The sequence below is a fragment of the Anas platyrhynchos genome, chromosome 8 (genome assembly GCF_047663525.1).
Source record: "Anas platyrhynchos isolate ZD024472 breed Pekin duck chromosome 8, IASCAAS_PekinDuck_T2T, whole genome shotgun sequence".
NCBI classification, from domain to species: domain Eukaryota; kingdom Metazoa; phylum Chordata; class Aves; order Anseriformes; family Anatidae; genus Anas; species Anas platyrhynchos.
The window spans coordinates 11,447,378-11,473,715 of NC_092594.1; the positions used below are offsets into that span (position 1 = coordinate 11,447,378).

The 26,338-nt window shown below is 35.6% G+C and overlaps 1 long non-coding RNA gene across 3 annotated transcripts in view; it reads left to right on the top strand.

The window, feature by feature from the left end:
- Positions 1-237: 237 nt before the first annotated feature.
- Positions 238-26,338, top strand: part of LOC106019753 (uncharacterized) — a 36,883-nt gene continuing 10,782 nt past the window's right edge. The window contains exons 1-4 of one of the 3 annotated variants that reach the window (XR_011811099.1): positions 238-426; positions 1,820-1,882; positions 5,970-6,026; positions 6,263-6,357. This is a non-coding gene — a long non-coding RNA (uncharacterized lncRNA). Of the gene's footprint in view, positions 427-1,819; positions 1,883-5,969; positions 6,027-6,262; positions 6,358-19,564; positions 19,700-26,338 lie in introns of those variants that run through there. The other 2 variants (XR_005267638.2, XR_001194814.5) reach the window with 2 other exon arrangements.

Below are 26,338 nucleotides of genomic sequence, written 5' to 3' on the forward strand. Positions count from 1 at the left end.
TTCGCTTGTTTGATTACAGTTTATTGTGTGTTACGTTATTAAAAAGGTGCAAATAGGTCTGTCTGAGAGTTTTGGCCTGTTGAGGGTTTTATGAAGTTCAGGTGAACTTTCACAAAGGGGAGGGATAATGGGGCTTCCCTGGAATGAGTTTCTGAGTGTTAGCAGCCATGCCCAGCTGGCAAAGCTTCTGCTGCTCAGTGCTGGCACCTGGGGAGTTTGCATTATAAGAGGACCTGGGAAACAGTTGTAAGAGGTATGGACTGGCTCTCTGGCTCAGTGTGAATAGAAAAGGAAGGTCTTCTCCTTAGTTTTTATTTATTTTTTATATATATAAAGTAAAAGAGCTAAGCTTGCAGCAGTCCAAGAATTGTAAGCTACTGGACTGGACCTGGGAGCAGGATTTGGATGTACAGGCATCAACCAAGGGTATGGAGGAGTTTGTTTAAAAATTCTTAATTTGATCTTGTCCTTTTCAACAGAACTAATTTTCTTCAAAATATGCTGTGTTTCAATTGGTGTCCTACTAAAACATAGAGATTAAAAATGTTTTTATTGTTTTTGGTGTGCAGCTGTGAAGTCAAAAGTGTAGACAGCTCTCCTTCAAAGTTCTGTTTTGTATGCTATCACACAAGGTTATAAACATAGTTGCCTTAGAGGTTGTCTTTCTTTCTGTTGTGGAAAAAAAAAAAAAGCTGGAATGCTTTTTTGCATGCTTGTTAGCATGTGGCTGTTAGTATCTCCATGATGAATTATGCAGCCATGTGATAAACTTCACTTTTGTGTCTTTACTTCACCTGCATTTGCCTCTTCAGCCTGTCTCCCACACTGTGCCTGTAACATTCCAACCCTTCTAGCAGTTCCAGTCAGCTGACTCTTACTTGTTTTTCCCTTCTGTAAGCAACTTGCCAAAAAATGTACCATCTCTGCTCCCCTGTACCTGCTATGGACTTCATCTTAGAGTTATGTGAACCCGAAGCTAGTGGGGTAATACTCTGTCTTTAACCAGAATTGAATTGCTGTCAGACAGTCTACTAGAGCAAGAAACAAGAGCTAAAACCAGGAGCCTGATCTTTTATAAAAAGGGGAAATTACACTGAGTTAATGGGCCCTGAGATGCCAGAACTCAAAGCCTAACATTCCTATATAAAATAAAGCACTATATTTATTTGGCTGTTTTTAAAAGCAACCCATTTCTTAGTTATGTTATTTCTCTTCTCCCAAAGTCTTCTGAAATTACTTACCAGACTAAAGTGATCTGTCTTGCAATCACAGGAATTTTAAAGTTTAACTTAAATGATGTTTTCCTTAACTTAAAATATTTAAAAGGAAAGTTGTTTTCTTTAGAGGAATATATAACTACATGATTTATTAAATTAGCAATTTTCATTGCTAATTACTGGGCTGTAACCTGAATAACTTCACTAATTTTATCTGTGATTAAATCATGTAGATTTTACTTCCTTTCCATTGCTGGTAAAGAGCAGCTAATGACAAGTATTTCAGAGAGAACTCTAATTCAGGCTGTATAGAGCTCAATATCATCTTCATGCTAGTTCTACATGATTAATTAAATAGACTTAGGCCCATATTAGTCCAAAATAAGTGATATCAGTAGCACACGATTTAGCGCTTACCAACTGAGGTTACGTTATTCAGTTTCTCATTATGAATATAAGAAAATCTATTTGAGAAGTATGTTTTGTTTTTTTTTTTCTTTTTTTCATATATTTTTATCAGGGTGAATTACAGTAACCGTGTTATAACCATGTTGCTTGCCAGTATTTTACTAGAGTCCTTTGCCTGTTCTTTTTTTTAACAGATGTGAAAACTGATCCTTGTTTCCTGTTACAGTAGTGTATTTATCAACAGCTTTACTTGAGATGTAAGTGGACTCTTGTATGTTTACATTCCATATTTTCAGTTGTATCTTAAAACTTATTGTCTCTGTAATTCCTATAAATCACTGCCATTTGATATTGGTCAGGATAGTGACAGGCAAACTTGTCATAACTTTCCAGCACTCTAATCTTCCTTTTTCACAAAAGGAAAAAAACACTTACGTATATGGTTTATCAGCACTTTTTTCCCCCCAAATGATAAAGGATAAGATTTGGTGAAAAAATTGAACTAACTTCCTGGACTCTCTTTGGAGTTGTAGTGTTTTTTGTTTATCACTTGGAAAAATGGTTTGAGGGAAGGAAACAAACAGAAATATGAAATAATATGTGGACAAAGATGCTATTTATATGCCAAAGAGTTCCCAGTATAAAACATCTATTTCACCTTACTAGTATCAGTTTTCCTCTCTCTTAATGGTCTTCAGTCCCTAACACTGAATAGTGTGTTAAATGAACAAATTTATTATTTCACTAAAAGTGATGGGGGAAAAACAAATTCAGATTTATTAAAGATGCAAGCTAAAAATTAACTAGGGAACTTAAGAGGAAAATTTTTTCATTCAAATTGAACTGTATATAACACAAATTCTTCTAAGACCAAAGTTAAACTACACCTAATTATGGATACTAATTCTGAATGAATTTATCTAATCATCTCTTTGATGTGATGCTTGCAATTTAGTGTTGAAGTTTAATTTGGATGACTTTTCCCAAGTGGGCCTGTAAAGATTAGACTTGAATGTAGTCCCTAATCAGCAGTTCACTGGGCCACTATAGGAAACTGACTTTCTCTGTGAACTCTCTAGATTTGTAATACTTTCTGTGAGGAAAATGTTTGATTTCATGACTAAACACTACTTAGGTCTCAAAATATATTGGGATATTAACCTCAGTATTCTAGCATTTCAAGGTACTTAATCACTTCACAATAACAAAATTACTATTTGATATTAGCTCATAGAATGGGTTTGAACAAGCAAATGAGGAATCATTAAAGCTAAGCAGTGTTGTGATAATATAGTATGAGAAGAGGTAAATAAATGCTTGCTGTAGCATAGTATATTCTTACCCTGTTCAAATATGAAAATACAGGAAGTAACTAAGCAAATGGCATTTTCCTGGTACTCTAGAATTTATACTTTTGCTGTCATCTTTGTGGAAGTGGCTGTATGGTTTACTACAGTTCCACAAGTTCACATTGTGAATATTTTCCAAGCTGAGATGGGGAAATAGTTCAAATGCAAACCACTGCAAGTGTTCACTACAGTATGATGAGTAAAAGGTGACTTACTAATCACAAATTGAAGCTTTGAGACAAGTTAATTGTTGTCTTGTTTGGTGATGGTAGAAGCAAGACTGGACAGTGGAACCAACCAGGCATTCATTCAAAGCAATGGAATGAGTGTACTCAACTTGTATTTTAGTAAAACGCCAAATAACTTTATGGGTAAAATGGAGGCTGAGGATTGTTGGGAAACATGCCTAGGAAACTGGGCAAGTTACTTTCTCCATTGTCCTAATTTCTACTGGATTTCCCTCAGTGCCAAAAAATATTTTGGACAGCATGCTGCATGGGAAGTTGAGTCAGGATCTGTATCCCTTTTCCCCTGTTCTTCCTGCTTATCTATGCAGGATTTGGAGACTGCCTCCCCCACTCCTCTGCTAGAGAGAGCATGTCTTCCCCTGAGAGTGTGAAATACAAGTCATAATTGTCTCTTTACACAAATAAGTGTACTTGTCAGTTAGGCATCCATCTAATGATATTTTTAAACCCCAAGATACAGTTGTCAATATCTCTAGGTAAAGCTTCTCAACCCTGGTTTGTTTAAAACTATTTTAAAGGCAGATACAACTTTCTGCTTCCCAATTTCTTCTGATGTTTCTTAGCAGTGTTTTAAGTAATTTTTCTATCTAAACCTGTAGATGTGGATTGTAAGGCTGAGTTAGCTGCATGCTTCAAGCTTTGTGCTTCTTCATCTTTATTTTTCTACATTTTTGTAGAATGTATTGGCTGAAACTTGAATGTATAATGAATTGTTTCTATATCCTTTCCTCACACTGGCTTGTGCTTTCAGATTCAACTAGTTACATTCATGCCACATGTAGTGGTATGTTTTTCAGAAATTGGCTTCAAGTAATATTGGCCTGAAATGGGAAATTTGGATTGTATAAACTACTTTATGCCATGAAAGAAGATTAAAAAGGCAAGAGGAGGAAAACATGGTGGTAGCTGAAGCCTGGAATTAAGAATAGGTCAGCATGACCCACTTACCATTTTTAAAAAAGGAAGGAAAAACCTGTGCTGAATATACTGCTTTGTAACAGGGTAGAGCAGCAATTCTGTGAGAGCTAGTATGAGCTAGATTTAGATGATCAGAAACTTGTTTTTATGGCCCTATTGTTTAAGTTGTTTTTTTTTTTTTAAGGGAAGGCTTTAGCTTATTTTAGATTTGTATGGTACTACAGTGACACCGTATTATAAAAGGTATGGACAAAACAATATGCATGTGGAAGTCACGGTAAGCATACTAACAAGCCTACACACAGTTAATTCATTTAAGAATGTGTTGCTGGGATAAACATAGGGTCTATACTTCTGAAACAAAAGCTCTGTTATGGAGCAAAAGAAACAGCTCCCTGAGCTCAAACCAGCTGAGTCTGTTATATTCAGTCCAGACTGCTTTACAACCAATAATTCTTGTAGTTTATATACAGTACCCTGCTATTTCCAGAGGGATGGTTTTATTTGACTACCCATTCACCTAGGATACAAGTTTAACTTAACCTTGATGGTGCCAAATATGGCAAGTTGATCTTATACCACTTTGATATCTTACTTTGTAAACCCAAAACAAGAGTTACCAAGCTCTACAATTGTGGCTTACCATTAAATGCAGTGTTTTCAAACTTACTATGGCATATCAAAGGAATGTGATCATCTAGATACACAAGACCAAAATTACAGTGCCGGAATCATATCATTATGTGCTGTTCCTTGCATTTTCTTTACACTGTCATGAAACATAAAATGGATGCTACAAAATATACATTAATGAAGAAAAACAACATTAGGAAAGTATTCCTGAATTTGAGAGGTTAAACCTGTAAAATCTCCAGGGATCCTAAGTTTCATAGACATCTTTACCTCTTTTATTCAAAACGCTAATTTGGGGGGTGGGGGAGAACAAAGTGAAGTTCTACACCAAATTAAAATAATGCCTCACATTAAAGTAAAGTAACTCTGCACAGGAATTGTAACTAAGATGGGTTGTTACTGGTTCACTGTATTTCTCATTGGAGCTGAGAACATGGGAGCAAATAACCTTAGCCATTCTGCATCTTGTCTGGTTATGTTTTTTCCCTTTACCATGGAAGAATATGTATGTTAATATATTCAAAGATGTGAATGCATATACTGAGTGGTATTAAAAATAAAAGCTTGCTTTCAGGCTACTGATCACCTGTTTTAATGCAAGATCTTTAAAATAGAAAGTTCTGGAAAAGCAGTGGCTTCCCCAAGATCTTGGGGGGTATTATATGCTTTGCTTTCCTACTGGAGGTTGACCACCTAATGCACCTCATGTTATCAACATGTCTTAACAGCTCATAGTGTTTTTTTGTGAGTTCCTGTCTAACAGGAACCTTGAGAGGACAAAGAAGGGGGAAGGGACAATACTTCAGATAAAAATTGTACAGCTAAGAGTGCCACTTTGTGCCTTTTTGTTTCTGGTTTTCCAAGTGTAAGGAATCTTTTCCTACATAAAAAGCTATCAATGCAATGGCTTTATCCTGTGCATCAAAGAAAACATTTCTCATACCAATGTTCTACAACAGCTGGAGATGTAATATAAAGATACAAAGGAAACTTGGGAATTGAGAAGAACGGTCTGTATATAAAAAGCATCACCCAAGTACTACATAAGCATTTAATATTTCCTAGAGGAGACTAACTTTTATTTTAATACAGTAAAACAGACATCAGTGACAGACAGGGTCACTGGGAGTCTGGTGTACATATACATTTTTCTGTCATCTTTTTATTCCTTTCTAATGATAGGTTGTCTTTATTAGGAATATTCAAAGCAGAAGTATCATGAAGCAGTATCTCCAGACTTTAAGAAATCTCATGTATGTTGGATTTCTGGTAAACCTGATATTTATTCTATTATGAAAGGCAAAATTTTTTGCATTTGGAATCTGTTCCATGTAACTTCCAAAGTCTTATTAGAAGTTACTGTTGGAATTCAGGTTTATCTTGCATCTTTTTCTGCAGAGAAGCATTAGTGGTTTAGTAGTTCTGATTAACTATATCTTCAACTTTAGTTGTATCTTTGTTCAACCTTTTAGTTTTATGGCTATTTCAGACTTATGAAGAAGATTAAAGGGAAAAGAAAACAGACTTTTGTGGCCTACTCTGTTGTATGAAAATCTTGCAATATGGAGGAGAATATTGGTGAAGGTGAGTAGCAGATTCAGGTGATTATGTATTTTGACACACATGCAGATTTGGTCCCAAACATGTTCTGCCTGTGAAACTGGATTTTCATTTAAACAAAAACTGTTTGAGATATACTGATGCTGAATATAGAAACACTGTGTTTGGCTTTAGACTTACTCTGCCATAAGTTACAGCAGGGAATAGGAAATACTGGAATAGTGAAAGCCTCACTTCACTGACATTTGCAACAAAGAATCATTCTATTTCTAGAATACAGACATAATGTTGTCCCAGACCTCTTTTCTGACATTTAGTATTAATTGTCTAATGATTCAGTTTTTGGGCCTTTGCTTAGTCCTGAGGATGTCAGAAGTTCTATGTGGGCTGGAATCCTGAATGGAATTTCCTACCTTGTAGAATAATACCCTGCAGTTTGAAAGTCTCTATCACTGTTTTTAAAAACAGATTAAACACAAATCTCTAAGAATGAGAGAAACAGGTTACTGTTGGGCTTCTACCTCTGCTTGTTCCATTCTTGCAAGGAAATCTGTCATGCAGCTGGAGAACTCTGCTCTAGGATGTGCTTCTCAGTATACTGTCCTGAGCAAGGGAACTTGTAACATGTACAATAAATACATACTGAGCTCTGTAACTTTCTTCATATTTAAGACTAGTTTTCTAATGAGTAGAATAAAGGGTTAATAAAAAGGGTTAAAATGCAAGTACAAAAGCCAATGATGACTAATTTATACTTTTTTATTGTAATTGAAGGTAGGCAAGATAACTGTTTTTGACAGAAAAGCAAGTTTTCTGTTTTACTATATTTTGGGAAAAGCAGAACAAAAATGTTTATAATTGTCATGTTCACACAACATTAGAAATGTTTAGCTGATCTAACAATTCTGTTCCATTCTCTGAAGAGAGGGGGAGGAACTTAGCATTTCAGAAATCCAGATAGAAGCTCAAAGCACAACTTAATAGATAAATCTGACAGAAAATATTTAAGGGTTTTAGAAAGGTTTTTTTATTAGTATTGAATTTCCTATCTCTTATTCCACCTTTGAGTCCCAAAGTCATACTTTTTGACTTGGTTTGCTGTTAACCAAGAGTTGTATTTTTCTCAAAACTATTGAGAATATTTGAAGTCTGCCTGACAAAGTATATTTGAAGTTATATATTTGAAGTTCCTGACAAAGAAGGAAACTATGATCTATTAATATTTTTCAGAAATCAATTTAGATTATGAGTAAACTAAACTTGAGCATCTGTTGATACCAACAAATCTAATGCTTAGAGAAGATGAGACACGACACTAAAACTAAAATACTGAGATGTTGCATGCTTTACTTTTAACAGGATTTTTTCTGATAAGAGTACCTCACATTAAAAAAAAAAGTTGTGCTATGTTGTGTCTTAGTCCTACAATATTTTGACATATGATGCATGAGACTTTTTTTTTTACAGTGCTCTCACTTTTCCCCCAAATCTTCTTTGCATCTGTTGCATTTTGAACATGTCTTTCAAAAGAAAATCTTAGGGTCTTTAGGGAAAAATAATCTTGAATACTTGTGCCTTCCAGATAGTTTAATAATATAAAAAACCACCAAGCAATAAATGATTTTATGCTTTTTATGAAACGTACCTCCAAAAAGCATTAAAGATTCACAGCCTACTGTAGGGACTGGTTTCAAAGGTAAATTGTCTAAAATTCCTCATCTTGGATATTTTTCCTATACTCAGAAGATCTTTGTAAGCTCAAAGTATACTGGAATCCACAGTTCAGCCACGTGTCTTATTTTCTGACTCTTGCAGGTGTGAAAGAGATCCCTGATGTGTTCCTAATGTCTGTATTAAGATTTGCTCTAAACATGTGCTATACTTCACAAGTATGTAGATGACAATGCTCTAACCCCATTGGGTTTACGCTCTTTATTAAAACAGAGAAATGAATTCAAGTGTGTGGGGGTGGGGAGGAGGCAGGCAAAAATCTAAGCAAACTTCCAGAAGATATTGGAGGTGAAGACATTGCTGTACTCATTAATCTCATTAATTCCCTTCAGTGAGGAATGTAAACATACATAGGTATGTTTAAAGAGTTCAGAGGTCTTTTTAGGAAACCTTGTAATATAAGGATGCTTGCTTTGCTAGGTTAGGAAAAAAGTACATAGATCTGTTCTATTTTCAAAGACTTACAAGTGCCACTGGAGTGACTTATTAACAATGCAGTAAGTCTGAATATGAGAATGTTGGTTGACGCCCTAATGAAAAGGTTCACCCATATAATTCCCAAGGTATACCAGCTGACAGTCTGAGACAGCTGTTAAGAAACTGAATGCAAAGACTGACAAAATTAACAGCTGATAAATACCTAATTATTTTATCAGTCCCATTGTATGGTACAGACTTTTCCTGAATTACAGCCTGACTGTAGAAGGCTGGGTCTCATTTATTGCTGGATTGTTCTTTTCAATAGAGACTCGTTTTAACTTCTAGCCTCAATCACACTATTCATCAATATTTTGCCAAAATGAACAATGTGTGAACTATGTATTTGATATACTACACTGATACCTGAGGATAAAAAGATTGTTATATCAAAGTATGATAGCCTTAATACTACTTCATCTCTTGCTGTTGTTGACTTATCTTAATCATAAATCATAAGATAGTCTATCTTTAAAACATTAAACCAACCTTCAGTAATCATTCTACATTGTCATGTATTTGAAAAATCTGCAAGTGGTTTTTGGAAACTGTTTTTAAACATGCATTGTGTACTATATAAAGGAGAAAAATCTTATTTAGAAAAAAATAAGGGAGGAAAAATAAGAACTCTTGCAAATGGAGGGAAAGGATTTACAATTGATAATCTTACAATAGCTATTTCACTTAGTTAAATATTAATAATGTAGTAAAGTACTTCATAATGTCTATAATTCAATAGCTTTCTTAAATGCAGAGTGCTTCTGTGGTGTTTTTTTTTTTGCAATGTTGATTTGTGAGTTCAAAATACTATTTTTGTCATTGTCTTCAGGATTTCTGTGAATAGCTACAGATCTTAGTCTTTGTGCCAGTTACTATTGAATTATTTTTCTTAATATGGACTAAGGCTTTATCATCTGAACAGGGCAATTTTTCTTGGCCGAAATCGGAGGCCATAGCAGATGTGTAGATTCTGCAGACACTAACCTGTTATTCATAAGTTTCCTTGTTCCAGTTGTTCAAGGATAATGTACCATATTGGCTGCCTGGAACTGAGCTGGACAAAAGACAAATGTCAAATTCTCTCAATATTCAAATCATTCTATTAGTAATTTAATAGCTTGCTATAGTATATTAAATGGTGACTCAATCATTTTAGCCCACTGGTTATGGTATGGATTTAGTCTGGTCATGTCAACAGTTTACTACACCAATTGCAATTTTACTTAGAGAACAATATCTCTAAATGAAGATTTTTTAAAAAAACTTTTTGTTCTGTTTATACACTAAAGCTAGATTCATCTCAATTATAAATATTAAATGACTGCAGGCAGTCATCTAGCTCTCAAGAAACTAAATTCATGGTATAAAAAGCAATATTGTCTTATGTTGTGCCTACATCACCACTATTCATTCAGGATAATGAAGCATGAGAGAAGACTTCTTGTTCAATTAATATATTGCTTTATTCATTAGTAGTACTTGCTTAAAAAATATGACTTTATCCTTCAGACAGTTTAACTGATATCTACCTTTTATACTTGGTTGCCTTGCATGTACATATATTCTATACATCTGTGCTTTTTGTGGGTTTTGTTACTACTGTATTTGCGTCACCTAATTTAAAACAGACTTTCTACTGTTTTCAACTATAATGGGTTTGTGGCTTAGTATGTGAAATAGAATTGACTGCACAAAATGTGAAATTCTGATGCTAGACATTCCAGCTAGGTTTTTACAGACAGGAATGTGCATTTGTCTGGGCAAGCATCATAGTCCTAGAGGTGCTTAACTCTTCTAGTGACAGCCTCAATGTAATGAAGTCATACAATATTTTTTTAAAAAGCATTTATTTTAAAAGAAGAAACTGCATTGGTGTATCTCCATAATTGAGATTTATTCTGAAAATACTGAACTGTGGAAAAACTTGTAAAAGAAATGTTGAAGATAGGGCTTTATACTTAAGATATTTTATTCTGAATACTAAGTCAACTGTACAATTTAAGGGATATAGTTAGTAGCAGGGATAAATGATACTAAAATGAATATCAAATGCATAGATCCTTTCATCTACTTCTGATATTTAACTGTATTTGCGGAGGAATAAAAACACAAACACTCTAGAAGACTTATGGATTTAAAGTTTTAAAGCATGAGATGGCTTATACTATCTTCCAGTACCACCTCCAGTTTTTGGAAAAAACAAATACTTTATGTTGCTCTGGTAGTTATGAGCACAAGTCACTAGAACAATCACAAGAAGTTCATAGGAAGTGATCAAGCTGTTAAGCTGGAATCATTCCTGTAGGGGAAGGATTTTGTCTCTGGGTGAGGTTAGGAAAAGTGAAGAATGAGGGAGGACAAGCTCCCAGCATAGCAGGGAGGGAGATGAGAAATTCTTCTCTAAGAGAAGCTTCTTAGGGTGGGCTGATGGGAAGCATGACTACATCAGGTTTCAGGAAACAACTTCCCTTGAGCCTTCAGCTAAGATCCACTTTGTTCTGCCTGTAGCAATTTCAATTGCAAATGCAAATTCAAAAGCAATGTTGTTAATGCTTTTTCTACTGGAGCTACCTATAAAATCTGTCATCATTCTTAGGGACAGGAGCAATTGAGCAAAACTCATCTTATATACTCACAGTGTGATCACGTAATCTTTCTTCCATGGGAAATCAACTGAAAAAAATACTGTTTCAGAGATTTTTGTTGCCAAACCAAACTTCTATTTTTGAGCAGCCCAGCTATCTGAATTGGTAGGACACCTGTTAGCAATACTCCAAGTCCCAGGCCACTAGCAGGACTTCTCTTAGAGGCTTTCTACAACTGTTCTGATGGCTCCAACTGTTTCCTGGAGCAGGAAGCAGTGTGTGAGATAGAAGAGAACAGGCCATAAACTGTAACTCCAATTGAGAAATTAGGGTGTCCATTTTATGTGTTGGACTCTGGTTGAAACAAGTAATAGTCTGTCTTGCTACTTCTTTTCGAGTGTATATATATAAAATGAAAAGAAAGACTAACGCATGGTTGGGATCTATTTTCAACAGTGGCATAAAACTTACTTCCAAAGTAATGTGCCAACTTCATTTTAATTATTATCTGAATCAGGAAAGATTTTTACTATGAACTGAAAAGAAAATGCTTAGAGAAAACAGCTTATGCTTATATTTTATTATGCAATAGGGCATGAGGCTCCTGAAAGGCAGGAAACTGATTGTTTGAATTGGCAATTCTCAGTTTTTTCCATTCTGAAACTCTATCTGCTCACAGGACCCTTCTTCTGTCTATTCAGGAACTAGAGAAGATTTCCTGTCTATTTAGGGATAATATAGTAGCCAGAGGCAGAACAACTCAAATTAAAGACTCACAATTCAAATAACATATGATCACTGAAACAGCTGGATCATGCAAATTCCTTTTCTAGCACCTTTAGAAAGCTTCTGTAGCATTCACAGTTATGCAAACATAAGTACGGCTGCATATGAGATCCATCTAAACCAGTATCTTGTCCCAGATAGTGGTCAGGAGCAGAAGCTTACGGGCGTGTAAGAGCACTTCAGTGCCCTGTCCCAGCTTCTGGGGATCTACTAACAAGAAATTCTGAAGTGGAAACATCTCTGCCGTTATGTCTGGGAGATACTGACAAACCTATTCCATACCAGTTTGCTTAACTGGGTTTTGAATCCATTTATACCTCTTGGCATTCAAAAATTGCAGCTACGCGTGCTAACAATTTGAGATGCAATGTGAAAGTGTTTCTTATTTTTAATTTTAGAATTAAAACTGATAACTTATGAGGTCATTTTTTTTTCAAAAAAGTTCTTGGCTGCTTCTTCTATCACTTCTAACTTTTAATTTTATAGAGCAACTCATATCAGAGCTGAACAGTACTTATCTTTTATAATCAGTCTGGGAGCCATTCCATAATTCTGCTTAAAATAGTAGCCTTCTGCATACTTAGCATGATACTGAAACATTATTTTATAATAGGTGATCACTAGCAGTCATCAGGTGTATGTGCTAGGGATCCAGTCAGTGTATGATTTTCTTTATCTCATTCCTATTCATTTTTAATTTGCATTTGTCTTTTTCTTGGTATCTGGGTATTGAGTGAGCTACTGGTTTCAGGAAATTATCCAGAGTAACTCAGATTTCTAAGCTTTTCTTAATAGTTTGGAACCCAATATGTTATGTGCATATTTACAGTAGTGGTATTCAGTCTAAGAAACACATCTCTTTACAAAGACTTACTTGTGTTCTGCCACTCTTACTTATTGACAACACACCATAACTGTGTGTGTGTAATCAGAGCAGAACTCAAGTCACAGTTCATGTGAGTGCTGCAGAATTCAGACTGCAAATTGGAAATACATGTTTCTAGATGAACAGTTTGAAGCCTCCCATACTGACTGCAGATTTACTGTGATGGCTTTCTAGTTTCAAGTAGCCATGGAGAAGATATATCAGTGTAATAGGCAGTTGAGCTTCATACACCTTTCAAGGTTTTCTAAAATATTTCAGCATATATATCAGAACTCTCATGTCTGTGTATATGACAGAACACAAATTACTTTGGAAGCTCTGTGTCAAAACTTTTTTCAAACTATGAACCTATATATGTTCACAAATATTTCAAGAGCTTGTTAGTGTTGTTATCTTAAAAGTAATGAGATTATATACTTTTTTCCTTATTAGATGCCACATGTTCTTGTACATGAATCAGTTTGTATGTAAAATATGTAAATTAATACTTAATTCTTGAACAAATGCCTTGATGAAGTTCAATCCAAGTCTAATCACTTCATATACATGTACTACAATTAGTGCTTTGGTCTCTTGGTGTCAATAACAAAGAAATACATACTGTTTTAATCCTTAATGCTTAGAATTTGCCAGTAGCCTACTTCATGACCTAAATGCTAATTTCTAATTTATAAGCTCCCCAATGTTTCTCCTCTTATTCAGGCCGAAGTTCTTATGCTTATAAGTTTCTAGCCGCATTTTCCGGTGTTAGTTGTCTACATGAAGAGAAGGCTTTTCTGTAGCATTTTCTCTAAGCTTACAAAATTGCCCCTGTATTAATAGAATCCAGAGCATTCCTTGGTGGTGCCTCAGCACATTACCATGTGAGTTGCCTGCCCTTGAAAAGGCATAATTTGATCTTTACAGTTTTCCTGAATTCTCTGGTAGTTATGGAGAATGTGACCACAGTTCAGCTCTTCAAGCAGAAAACTGAGTTTAGAACCACAGTGGTGCTGACTTGTAGGTTTCTGAATTTCAACAAGTGAAGGAAAACTTTCATGCAACTGAGTCTTTCTGATTGTAGTGAAGAATTGGAAAACTGAAAATAGAAAAAGTGGTCCCAGATGGAGTTGGTCTTTTTAAACAAAAGGCTTTCACAGTGGTAAAGCTGCCTGTAAGCTTCAGCAGATATCTGTAGTGTGAAAGGCTGCAAAATGCTGTGTTAGAACAAAAAGGAATGTCGGGCAAATTCTAGGGAGCAACATTAGCACTGAGACAATAAGAATTATCTAAGATGAAAATACCTTCAGTATTGTTGAACTTGAGTTGTTCAGCTCTCTGCTTTTTTGCCTTGATAGATATACATCTTCAATATCAAGGAAGGGAGTAATAGTAACTGAAGGTATTCCTTGAATATCTTAATCTTGAACACATCTCAGAAGACTGGGTGTGCAGCCAGCCACAATTGGGATTTGAAAAATGTTATCAAATCATTTATTCTGGATATATTTGAGAAGCTGATATTTCACAGTATGTTAAGCTCCGAAATTGTGCTGAAGAAGACAAGTCTAATCTTCAACTGAAAGTATGCCTTATATTTTGAAAAAGACACCTAAACACTCACCTTATTAGGTAATCAGTTACAGAAACAATAAATATTAAGGTACTTAAACAAGCTTTCTTATATCAGACTGACTTTTAATTTCCCTTAGACCTTCAGATATTTTTGCTATTTCTACAAAGTAGACTAAAGGTTTTGGACACCTAATATTCACTTTGGCACATATAGAGGAAAAAAAAAAAAGGCACTTAGTTTATTTTTGGTCCAGCTGAGAAATGAGGCATAATTGGATCTGCTAGTTATTTACCTCAGAGTCACATTACAGAAGTTGCTTATCAAGATGGTCTTTATCTTTTTTCATGAGATAAAATGTTATCTTAGACTGTTTATAAGCAATAGGAAGTTGTATCATATATACATAGCTCAGAGTACAAAAATAGTGTTAGCTAACCTATTATTTAAAAATCAGTATTTATATTGAAACTAGAAGTAAATTTTTTAAACTCTCAGTAATTGAATTCGTTCTCCAAATTTAATATAATAAACTTTCCTGAAGGGGGAAAAGTGTTTTATTTTCCCCCTTTTTAAATGAAGAATTTAAGTTTATACTGTTAAATATACTGAGAAAAAGTTCGTGTAATCCTTTTCAGGAAGTAGGTTCTTTTTGTGACTTTTCAGCAGAGGAACAGAAATACAATTAGCACAAATTCCAAACTTCATGCATTCATGTGAGCACAGACACATGTGCACTGAGTAATATTTACAAGTTAATTCTGATATTGCAAATATAGTTTAAACTTGTAATTTACTTCTCACAGGCACCTCAAAATGCAGACATCTCCACCCACAGAGGAGATGAGCAAGGGTGTACAGTAGAGGAGAGGGAGACCACAGGTTCAGGTCATAAAAGAGGAATGTGTGGATGGGGACAGGGCATGCTATGCAGGAATTCCTTATGCTGTCAAATTATATGGACGGAGATGGAACAGAGCTCTAGGGCAGTCTGCCAAGGCTAGTGCCTTAGCAGAGGAGCCAACTGTCTCTTCACTGTTACCACCCTAGTGCTTTGCAGGGAGGCTGTGACTGTACTATAACATTTTCCTTCTAATATATTAACAAAGTCTCTGGTAAAAGCAGTGCCTGTAAAGAGTCAAGTGTCCAACTGCACAAGGTCAGGGTCCTTCACAGCCTAGTTCCTCTAGTGCACGGAGCACTTCCTTTTTCTGCTCCTCCATGTTGGATGTTGAGAAACAGCAATGTGACCATTACCTTTTTCCCCTCCCGCCCCCTTTCTCCTCTGCTTGCCCATTGTTTTAATTAAATCACAGAATTGCCAGAAGCTTGTCTGCTGGGCTCAGCTGTGCCCTGTGTTGAGGCTGCAGTGGAACTGGCTGGAAGGAGCCAGCACCAGCTGTGCCTGGCTCAGAGCAGCCCCAGCTTCTCCTCACAGAGGCTGCCCCTGTGGCAAATCCTCAAGGCAACCCAGAACAAATGGGAACTTGGAACTTTCCCTAGGGATGTTCTTAATTCCCTCTAACAAAAGCCCCATGAAAGCCTAAAAAAAAAAAAAATTTAGATCTCAACAGATAAGAGTGAGGTAGGCAATGAAAACTTGTTTCAGTTGTTGAAATGATTAGGATGCATAGAGCCATGTCTGGGAGAGTAGTGGCTGTGAGTCATCTTCAGCAAGAATACATAACCAAATATAAGATGAAACCTGGCAGTTTGACTTCGTCCTCTTGCCTATTTGATTCAGTTCCTAAATGAAACTGGAGAGCTGCCTTAACTTGTCTTAGCAGAAGCAGCAGCAAGGCTGCTGAGGGTGAGGAGCAGGTAGCCTGCTGCTGGCAGGTAGTGGTGGAGCTGGGTCAGAGGAAGGCCTCCTGACCTCCCTGAGGGCTGAGTCCTTTAGAGCAGTGAGAGCAGCCATGCAAGCTCATTGTAGCAGCCATGAGATGGAAGCAGTGGGCAGCTGTAGTCATCTTAGATAGGCCTGGGCTTGGACTCTGTGGCCTGGACTAGCATCGCTTGCCCTTTTGTACTTTTTTTAGGTAGAACCCTTTAACTTGTGAATTTGAGGAAACGTGGTACAAATTGACCTCAAATTTACCATACCAAATATATTATGTAGTGGGGTAAACTTCTAGGTTTTTACACTACACTACAAAACATACCTTCAAAATGTACTCCAGGTTTTCAAATTTTTATCTATGTTCCTAATGTAACAAGAAACACTTCTGTAAGATGTGGTGGAAGTTGATTTTATGCTTTTTTTTTTTTTTTGCTTGCCATTTTGTGGCACTTTTCCACAAATTAACGTGACAAGAAGCTGGAGCAGAGACAAATGTTTTTATTATTGGGCTGTTCTGTAACTTATTTGTTTTTATTATTTGTTGCCTTTGGGTTTATTTCTTATGATAATAGTGGTAGAAGATCACAGGGAGATGAGATTACTTATGCCATTAAGTGGACATAGATTTGTTATGGATTCTGAAATTCTTGGCATTTTGCCTGGTCAAGGACTATATTGGTTTAATTTTAGTTTTACAGACACAAATTGACATACAGAAGGCAAATAGCAATCAATGCTAGATGCTTAAGTGGAAAAGCTGCCTCATATTTATAATTATATCTTAACTAAAGCATGTAGATTGGAAAAGGGACTTCTTAAAATTTTAAATTAGAAATAATATTATGACATGAGAGAAGATAGTGATGGTATTTTTGACTTCTAGAGTTTGACTGTTTTTCTGGAAAAGACAAAACAAGACATACAGGACAAGTCGGAGGTAGCTAAAAGGGGAAAACATGAAATGAGAAGTAAACAAATCATTTCATTTATGCACACATTTACATGATTCCCTCTGAATAAGACAATTCATGATTAAGTGAAGCCAAAATGAGAGCTTTGTACATTACTTCCAGAAACTGGTTTACAGGATGTACAGGACTCAAAACCCCACCTGTGAATCTGGGATATAGTCATGAAGTAGGAATTAATATAAAACCAGTTTACACTGTGGGGGTGTCCACAATGACTTTTGTTCTTGCATTTTGTAGAATTTGTGCTCTACTAGTGGTACTTCATAGTAAACACCTCTTTGTATGCAGAGTACGTCTATCAAAGCACTCTAAAGATTTGAGATGTCTTCTAGATGTTACATGATGGAGTTTGTCTTAACATCTTATTCAAGAAAAATGATTTGGGTAAACAATCAGTAATGGAACATGCCTTACATAAATGTGAATACAATTTCCAGAAATAACCTGATAATTTACTTGAGTCACATTTTTAAACATGATTAAGGTATCTACACATCAAAGTAAATAAGTCTGAATTTTATACTAATTGTATGTAGAAATTCCTTAAGCACTTCTCAATAGCTTTTCTCTGCGGAAATCTGAGAAATATCTGAGAGAACACGATAAACTCAGAATGCAAAAATATTGACTTGTGATCACACAATACCTATCTGAGAATATTGCTATATTCTCTTTATTTTGTATTATTATTCTGTCCATCACAGTGAGTGGAGGGATTTTTTCCTTTCAGCCTCTGGCATACAGTAGTTATTCAGCTAACTATTGGCATATGTTCTTGAAATAGTTGCCCAGAAAATGACCTGTAGACTAAACAAGATCTGTGGAATCTGTTGCTTTACTTAGGCAAGCTAAACAACTGGTACTCAAAAAAAAAAAAAAGCAACAGGTAACACTATAGTAAAGGGTTACCTTAGCTGAATTTCTTACTTGGCTGTGAGGAAAAAAATGTTGAGTGAGTTGTGTATTGGCCTTATAATTCTCAGTCCCTGATTTTGAAAGTAATTCAAAACCATGCTCATCTTCTAAAGGTGTTCAATTCTGGTTTTTAACATCAAATCCAAGATATTCCAGAATCAAACATTTTGATTAGTAGTTTAGGTAACTTGATTTGCTATTTCAATATTGTAGCAATGCTGGATTATAGAATTTAAAAACAAAACCTGTCAATGAAGAAGTACTCTGCCACCAAGGAAGTTAGAAACAAGTAAAATAGATTCTCCAGAGAACTTAGGCAAAGTACACAAAACTGAGGTGTAGAGACCATTGGATATTTACTATTGGAATCTTAAATAGTTCCTACTTATGTTTTTAAAAATATCTATAAAAAGTGACTGACTCAGGAGGAAGCTTCATGTAATGTTGGGGAAAAACAGTGGGGTCACATGCAGAAGTCTTAGATTAGACATTCTTAGATGTTTGGTCTCATTGTTTCTTGAACAAGCATTTTTTCTGTATTCTGCTTATTCCCACAAAAATTTCTTCCTTTTTCAACAGATATTTTTTGTTCTCTCATCTATAGTTTATAGTTTTCTTTGGCTGATTGGAGATATTAGAGCCAGAAGGCCAAAGCTATCATGACTTCTTTGATTAAAACCTGTAGTTTCCCAACAAAATACTCTAGCAGAAAACATTTACCTGATTATGATATTGTGATTGCATTGAGAGTATTAAAATACTTATTGCTTCTTTTATTTACTCACTTTTACCAAGTGACTGGAGATTATGTCTTTCCATGTCCAAGTAGTTTCAGTTTTAGGGATAACATAGCCCCCACTTGAAGCAGTCCTCACCTCTAAGCAGATAACTACCATCATGGAAAGTATTCATGTCTAGTCTGTTTCTGCAAAACCTTGCTGCTGCTGCAGGTAAAGGATATAAAGGTGTGTAATGCAGTAGCTGCTGTGATGAGTAACTTCTCACAGCAGTAGCTCCCTATATCTCATCCATTGGCAATATCATCTCCCTCTCTCATTCAGAGGGAAACAATTCAATTTTTACTACATTTCTGATGTGTCTTTTGCTACTTCTCTCAAAGGAACACTATCAGCTGTTGATTGGAGGCCTAGGGAAGGAAGGAACAATGAGGGACAGAAAGGAAAAAAATGGCTTAGGAAGGAATGGGTGGCTCTTCCTCTTGACATGTTCAGAGACTTTGCCAAATTTGATGATACTTGATCAGTTTAGATAAAAATCTAAATACACACACTTTGTCTTATTTTGCACACTAGTGTATTTCTTGTGAGCATGACTTCTTCCACTGGGGCTTTATGGTGGAAGAAGAGAGGAAAAAGACTTGAAACAAGTATGGGAAATCTTTAGGTTTGTGGGGTTTTTCTTCATTTTTAATACTGTTTGAATGAAACATCTGGGTCTCACAAAGATTTAATATTCACCTTTTTTCAGGGAACACCATGTGGACTGCTTGATAGTTTTCTCAGATGTTACAGGAGCTCAAATTTGGGATAAGTTAAAAATAAAGTCTTTCCACTTGGTTCAACCTTTGGGGCTAGGAGGTCCAGGATTCTCTTTATAGAAAGGGACGTCTTCCAAAAATGGAGTGCTAGTAGATCTGTTATGTCCCTCCTTCCCCCCATTACTATGCTTTAGTTTCATACTTAATACATAAATACCTCAGGGTACTCTGTGGAAAATTATAAAGAAAAGATTGCAAGAGTAAACTTAGTGTGTATGAACAAAACAGCTAGAAGAATGTTTTTTCAAAGAATCTTTGAACATCCAACCATAGCTAGCTTTCTTGTCTTAGATTGTGAGTGAGTATTGATATATCAATGCAAAACATGAGAGCTACAATTTAACCTGTGATGACAATGGTATCTGGAGAACATTGGTTCCTGGAGAACTACATGAAAGGTAGAAAAGAATGAGAAGACTGAAGGAAAGAGTCGGGGAAGAACAAATGATTTCTCCTGCATTTGTTGAATGGGATTGTTTTTAGGGGAAAGCTTAAAACCATTTCCAAGCTTATTTTCACGTATTCAGAAAGATTCATCTTTTAATGGAGAGAGAAATACTTTTCCAGTATAAAGGTTCCTTAGCAGAACACTAGACTTGTGGAGTCATTAATTGTTGTTGGAACTGTGGCTCTGAGCACCACTGAGGCCTGACCTGAGTGTCTTTGGGGCTGTACCAGCCAAGAGGCAAGAGCTGTGTGAGCTGAGCCCTGGGCTACAAGATGGCTGCACTCCTAGCCATCTGCAGCCCCTTGCAGCCTGGCCAGGTGGTCAAGCACTCATACTGTCTGTGGCACTGGTGGAGCTGTGATTCTTCCTTACGAGTGAAGGCAGAGCACTAAAGTATCTTAGAACTGTATCATTTGTCCTTGAGACCTCTTGAATAATACATTTTGCTGGTTTTGACCCATGGTGTCATGGTAGTGATGCAATGCAGGGAGCTTTTATTTTTTAACTAAAATTAAGTGTAATTTAAGAGTGCCTCTTAAATTGATGTAATTTCCTTTGTTTCCTCTAAATTTCCTCTAAATCTAATAAGGAAAAAAGGCCCTTATCTCACGTACTGAGTCCATGAAAAATTGACAGCTTTTGAAGAACAGAAAAGTTGAAATACTAGATTTCATAGAAGTTTTGTATATTTTGAAGACAAAAGTGTTTATGAAGTTCTATCATGAAGCAAGGTGTCTTAAAACTTCATGGTTTTTCTTCCACAGAACACTGCTTTGTTCCTATTAGAAATGTAGATATGTAGATACTTTGGCTGCTTTTCTATGAAATACAAATTACTTAGGCTTTTCACTGTGTATTTTAATACTTCTATACAAGTAACTACTGAATGCAGACTTTTGAACAATCTCAATGATTTTATTCTTAGAAAATTAATACCAATAAAGGCAGAATTTTATTATAAGATATTTAAGTGAGATTTTATATTTTATTGGTTTATTGGCTTTCTGACAGGATCATTGCAGAAGACAGGTCTTCTTTTGATATGTGAACAATCAGAACCTATTTGTTGAGAAGCCTATTTCTTTTTCTGGTGTGTTTTGTTTCCTTTAATGAGAAAATCTGGTACTCTTAGGGATATATTTTTCTTTTGCTTATGACAGGCTGAGTCATTTGTGTACTTTTTTTAAATGAGAAGGTCGCAATTTCTCTGAAGAATATACTTCCTAACTTTCTGAGAGGTATTATTTCTGATGAAATCTGTTCAGATTTCTTTTCCTCAAACTATTTTCTAATCCCATGCCACAGGAAAAAATGTTTTAAAGACTGATGTGAAGAGCTGAGGTGCTGCTAGGTAACTTTTCAATATAGTATGCAAGGTTTATGTGACAGAATGAATTTTAATAACTTCTGCCATGTACTCAAGAATTTTGTAGTGGTCTTGTTTGTTTTCTATGCCTTATGGCAACCTGATTACCCAAGCTTATGAATTGGTCTTCCTCTGTTAGTTGTATCTGTGACTTCACCACAATACATTCAGGCTACTTTCTTTTTACCTTCATTTTTCATATGGTGAATTAGATAATCGCCTAATGGATTGTGCTGGCATTATTTCAATTTGCTCAAGCATTTTGATATTATGAAATTATCCACTTGGACATGTTTTGAAAACAGTGCTAACATCTATGATGATCTTAGAGGTCTTTTCCAACCTGAATGATTCAATGATCAATACAACTGTTTGAAAATTTCATTTTTTTCCACATTAAATAAAATCAGGATTTCCCCCTCTTTATCCAATGAATTTCCTAGATGCATTCCATAAACAGTTTAAGTTCCACCATTTATTTGTAGATCATTGGTTTATAATCTTTAATTTCTTTTAGATCCAGTATTTAAGTTTGAATGTTATGACTCCATTCCACAGTTCTTCAGAAATGGTGATTCTTCCCAACTCCACCATCAGCACTCCAATTGTTGATTGTTCTGACAGCTGAATATGTTTCTGCTAATTTCCAATACATGCTTTCCTCAGAAATCAACCTTTAATTACCCAAATTGTCATCTTCAGGGGAAAATGTTTTTTTTAAAATTACTTCAGGAGCTTGCATTTAGCTGCTAATTAGAAATTCTTACTTTGCCCAACTAAAAGATAAATTTTTGCATTTGCAACTATTTAGAAGATGAATTGGAAGTATGCTATGGAGTGCTTTCTAAATGGCTTTGGGGAACAAAAATAAACGTAACGCAGAAGGTATTTCTGTCAAGAACCAATAGCATATATTTAGTAGCCAAAGTGTAGAAGAGGTTTCCTCTGATGTATATCTAGCTATAAACTACTGGCTTCTGTCTGGAAATTCCATTTTATTATGTAATATATTTTGGAGCAAATCAGCAACTATTGAGCCAAGACACAAGTGCTACAAGAAATGGAATTTTCATTACTGCTAAACTGCTGCTGTATCTTTCAACTGCTTTAAATAAATCACTGAAAGAAAAAATGTATGAATAAAATCTGGTACCTTTTTTAAAAAAAAAAAAGACAGCATATATGAACCTGATTGTTGGTAACTTTTCTTTTTGGAACATACTTGAGGATTTAAGAATTCTAGGAGTGAAGGTTTAGTCCTTTCATGTATGTCCCATCTGGGAGAATCCCTACAGAATAAAATCAGTGACAAAAAACTTCTGAGGATTTAACTTATTCTTCTTGCTTTACTAGTGAGTGTATTAGTCCGTGAAGTTGGCAGACAGTCAAGTTAATCCATAAATTACAAAATACTTGTTTTCGTCTTTTTACCAGTTTCCACTTCTTTGGTCTCCAGAAAGATAATTCAGAGGAAACATCTCTGTAGTTGGGTAGAAGTACGCTTGTACACAGGCATGTGGCAGACATAATGTGTTCTAAACATTCCTCTGAATTAATTTGAGAAAATTAACTTGCAAAACCCAGGAGAGCTTAATATACAGTTACTGCAGAATGAGCTTGGTCATGCTTACCCCTTGAAACACCCATTCAATGAATAATTCATCAAGCATCTGCAGTTCTTATTTTAGTCATTATAATGGGCCTAATAAAACAACCTCATTAGCAGTGTTGCTAAATGTAGTGGTTTTTTCATACCTCCTGATATTTGTTTTTTGTAACTCCCCGAATGTGTTTAGAAATGTATATGTAGACTGTTTCACAAGCTTGCTCAAAGTGAGAAAACAGTGAAATTCATGAGAAGCCCTATAGTAGTTGAAGATGTAGCCCTGCATTGTCAGGAGTGCTTAAACACTGGTCATAATACAGATGAGTCTATTGGAGAAGGCTGTCTATCAGCAGAGAAGCTTACAGAAGAGAAACTGTCCTGTGAATTTCTGTCTACATAATATTGGTATGTGAATAAAGATATATCTTTAACAAGAAAGTTGCTTATATGCTATCACATTCCAGAATAAAACTGTGCAATTCTAGTGGTCTGTTATTTCATAATAAGCTACTGTGCTGCTTGGAAAAGATTAGGACTCAATGACTTGTTTTCCTGCTTATATTTTGAATGTAGCTGTTAAACTGGGATGCAGAAAAGGTGGAGCTAGGCTTTTCTGAGGTGCACAATGATAGAATGACAAGCAATGTGCAGAAGTACAAACTTATGTGTATATGTTAGGTTCCAATTTTTATTATGACCTCTGTGACAAGTAAGGCTTGTGGGGACTAGAATATTGTTCTACTTTGCCTCCCTCCTGAGGGAGGAAAACTACAAGTTCTTAATACCATGCAGTCTTCAAGTTTGTTAGTGTAATTGTCTTTACAGCTAGGAATTTCCTTGCTGCAGATTAAAAATGAGCTATTTAGCTGTATCGTGGATATGAAAAGCAAGTTGCCTTTTTGGCATATTCTAGAAAGTTGAAATGCTTTATTGTGGCTTTTTGCAGTTTACTCTTCAGAGAGTAAATCCAGTTCTTTCAATCTTTCTGCACCCTGAAAAGCTTGTTGTTTTTTGCTCCCTTCTGGTTTCTCTCCACACATCCCACATGAAGTGGGATGCCCGGAGTGGGAGATGGCCTTTTGGTTAAGTCTTGCCTGTGCTCAGTAGAATGGAGAGATTTCATTTTGTGGTATATTCAGTATCCTTGTACTCCAAGTAGGGCATTTGTTTTCTTAAAACTCTCAAACTCTTACTTTGTTTGTGATATTTAGTGTAAATGCAGTTCTGAAAGTTTCTCAGTTGTTGATTTGCATCTACATGTAACATTTTACTCCAGTATATTTTGAAATTCTTATAATTGTTCTCAGTTTTTAAGGTGCAGAAGTCTGGCACTTTCAGCTGTGCAAGATATAAATCCATGGTATTTGTGTTCAGAGCTATATTCAAATTCCCAAAGGAGCTTGGGTATTAGCTTGTTTTGAATTCCATCAGGAAAAGATTTGTTTTCTGGGTAGCTGATTAAATTTTCATTCAAATAAACTGTGTGTGACAGAACTGGAATAATGTAATAATGCGTTGTCTCAAAACACCTCTTAATGGTAAAGGTCCTGTCTACAAGTAGAAGCCAAAAACAATTTCACTGGACTCAAAAGTCACCCTTGAGTGTGATTAGTTAAACCAATACAAATATGTATGTGACTCATCTGTAGGATTTTGTTTTGACTTTTTACTATGAGTTAGCAAAAAAGTCTTATCTGCTGGTTTGCACTTGTATTTAGAGATGTATTCGGGATGTAATAAAATCAATTTTTGTTTTTGAGAGCTAAATGGAGTTCTTAAATATTTTTTTATTCTAGCTACTTCTTCTGGTTTTGCATACTAAAATGACTAGAGGGATTTTTTAGCAGTAAAGCTAAGTATTAAATATTGGACTTGTTTAGGCCCCAGAACTCTGATATTCAAATAAAAGATTAAAAATTGTCTTGTAAATGTTGCATTTTTCTTTAAAAGCTGTTCATCTGCAAATGGTCATTTTTCTTGTAAATAGCTTTTTTGCTTTGCATAGAGGATTTAGAGTTCATTTCTTCTGATAATATAGACAAAACCAAAACAGTTGTGCTTGCAAACAAAGAATTCACTTTAATGAAATGCCAACGGTCATTGTAATTTATAGTTTGAATTTAGGATTGCTAGTTTCCCAAAACAATGGGTTGTGTCCCTGAAGGATATTGTTATCAGGTTCTTGTTGGTAAATGTGTTGCCATTTGCTCCTATTTTCTTTTGGGGATTGTAAGTAGTCTTACAATGTTGTGAAAAAACAGTACAGTAATGTGACAGAACTAACTCATGCTGTAACTTTTATGTGCTTAAACTGTTTTCTAAAGTTGTATTTCAGGTGGAGTAGTCAGACACTATTTCCTTTCTGATAGTGAATAATGTCAATAGCTTTGTTTGTCATCCTATTTATAGTAGCAAGTTCAAAGGGAGTCTTCCAATGTACTGCATAGTAAGTACATATTTTCACTTTTTTTTCCTGACCTGCCATCCAGTTGTTGGAGGAAGAAAGAAAGACCTAACAGGAGAAAAAATCCAAATCTACAACAGGAATCTAAAATAAATATGAAAAATTGATCCCTCTAGGTCCTGAAATTTTCCAAACTCAGGCTCCACTGGAATCCACTGGTACCACTGCCAAGGAGTTCAGTTCCCTGGATAGATTTTGTTTGCTTACCCAACTCGCTTTGACTTTTTGTCTATTGTTTTTGATTCCCTGCCTACTGACAACATATCAGCCTGTTTCATTTCTAAAGACAAACCCGAATAAGCACCCTAGCTGCATGGGTAAGAGACAATCAACTTAGTGATGTCCTGCATTTTGTGCTTTTCTTTTGGCAACAGCCATGTAAAATGCTATGTGAACTGGCTGATGTGTGACCTCAGACCCCAAGACTGAAAATAACTGTCTTCCTCTGGTCAGAAGTGTAGTGGTATGGCAAACCTTTTTATCCTCTCTCTCTCAAACACTTGCTGAGCTTCTCTTGGGTTGGGGGCATAGTGGGTGTGAATAGTTGTTAAGGTAGACATTGAGATAAAGTAGATATCAAGAAAATGAGACAAAGGCTTTGGGTTCTAATATGTAAAACTCCTTCTGATGCAACTCTTGACTTCTTAAAATGCTGTTTCCCCATGGAAAAAAAATCAACAAACAAAAAGATGAATACTAAGATTTCTGAAAGAGCCGTGTGTGACTCCACAGCTGTAGTCTGCTGACCTCTTTCCTGATGGGAACAGATTCCCACTGGCAGATTATGTTTTTTCAGCTTCACCTCAAGAGGGAGAAAAAA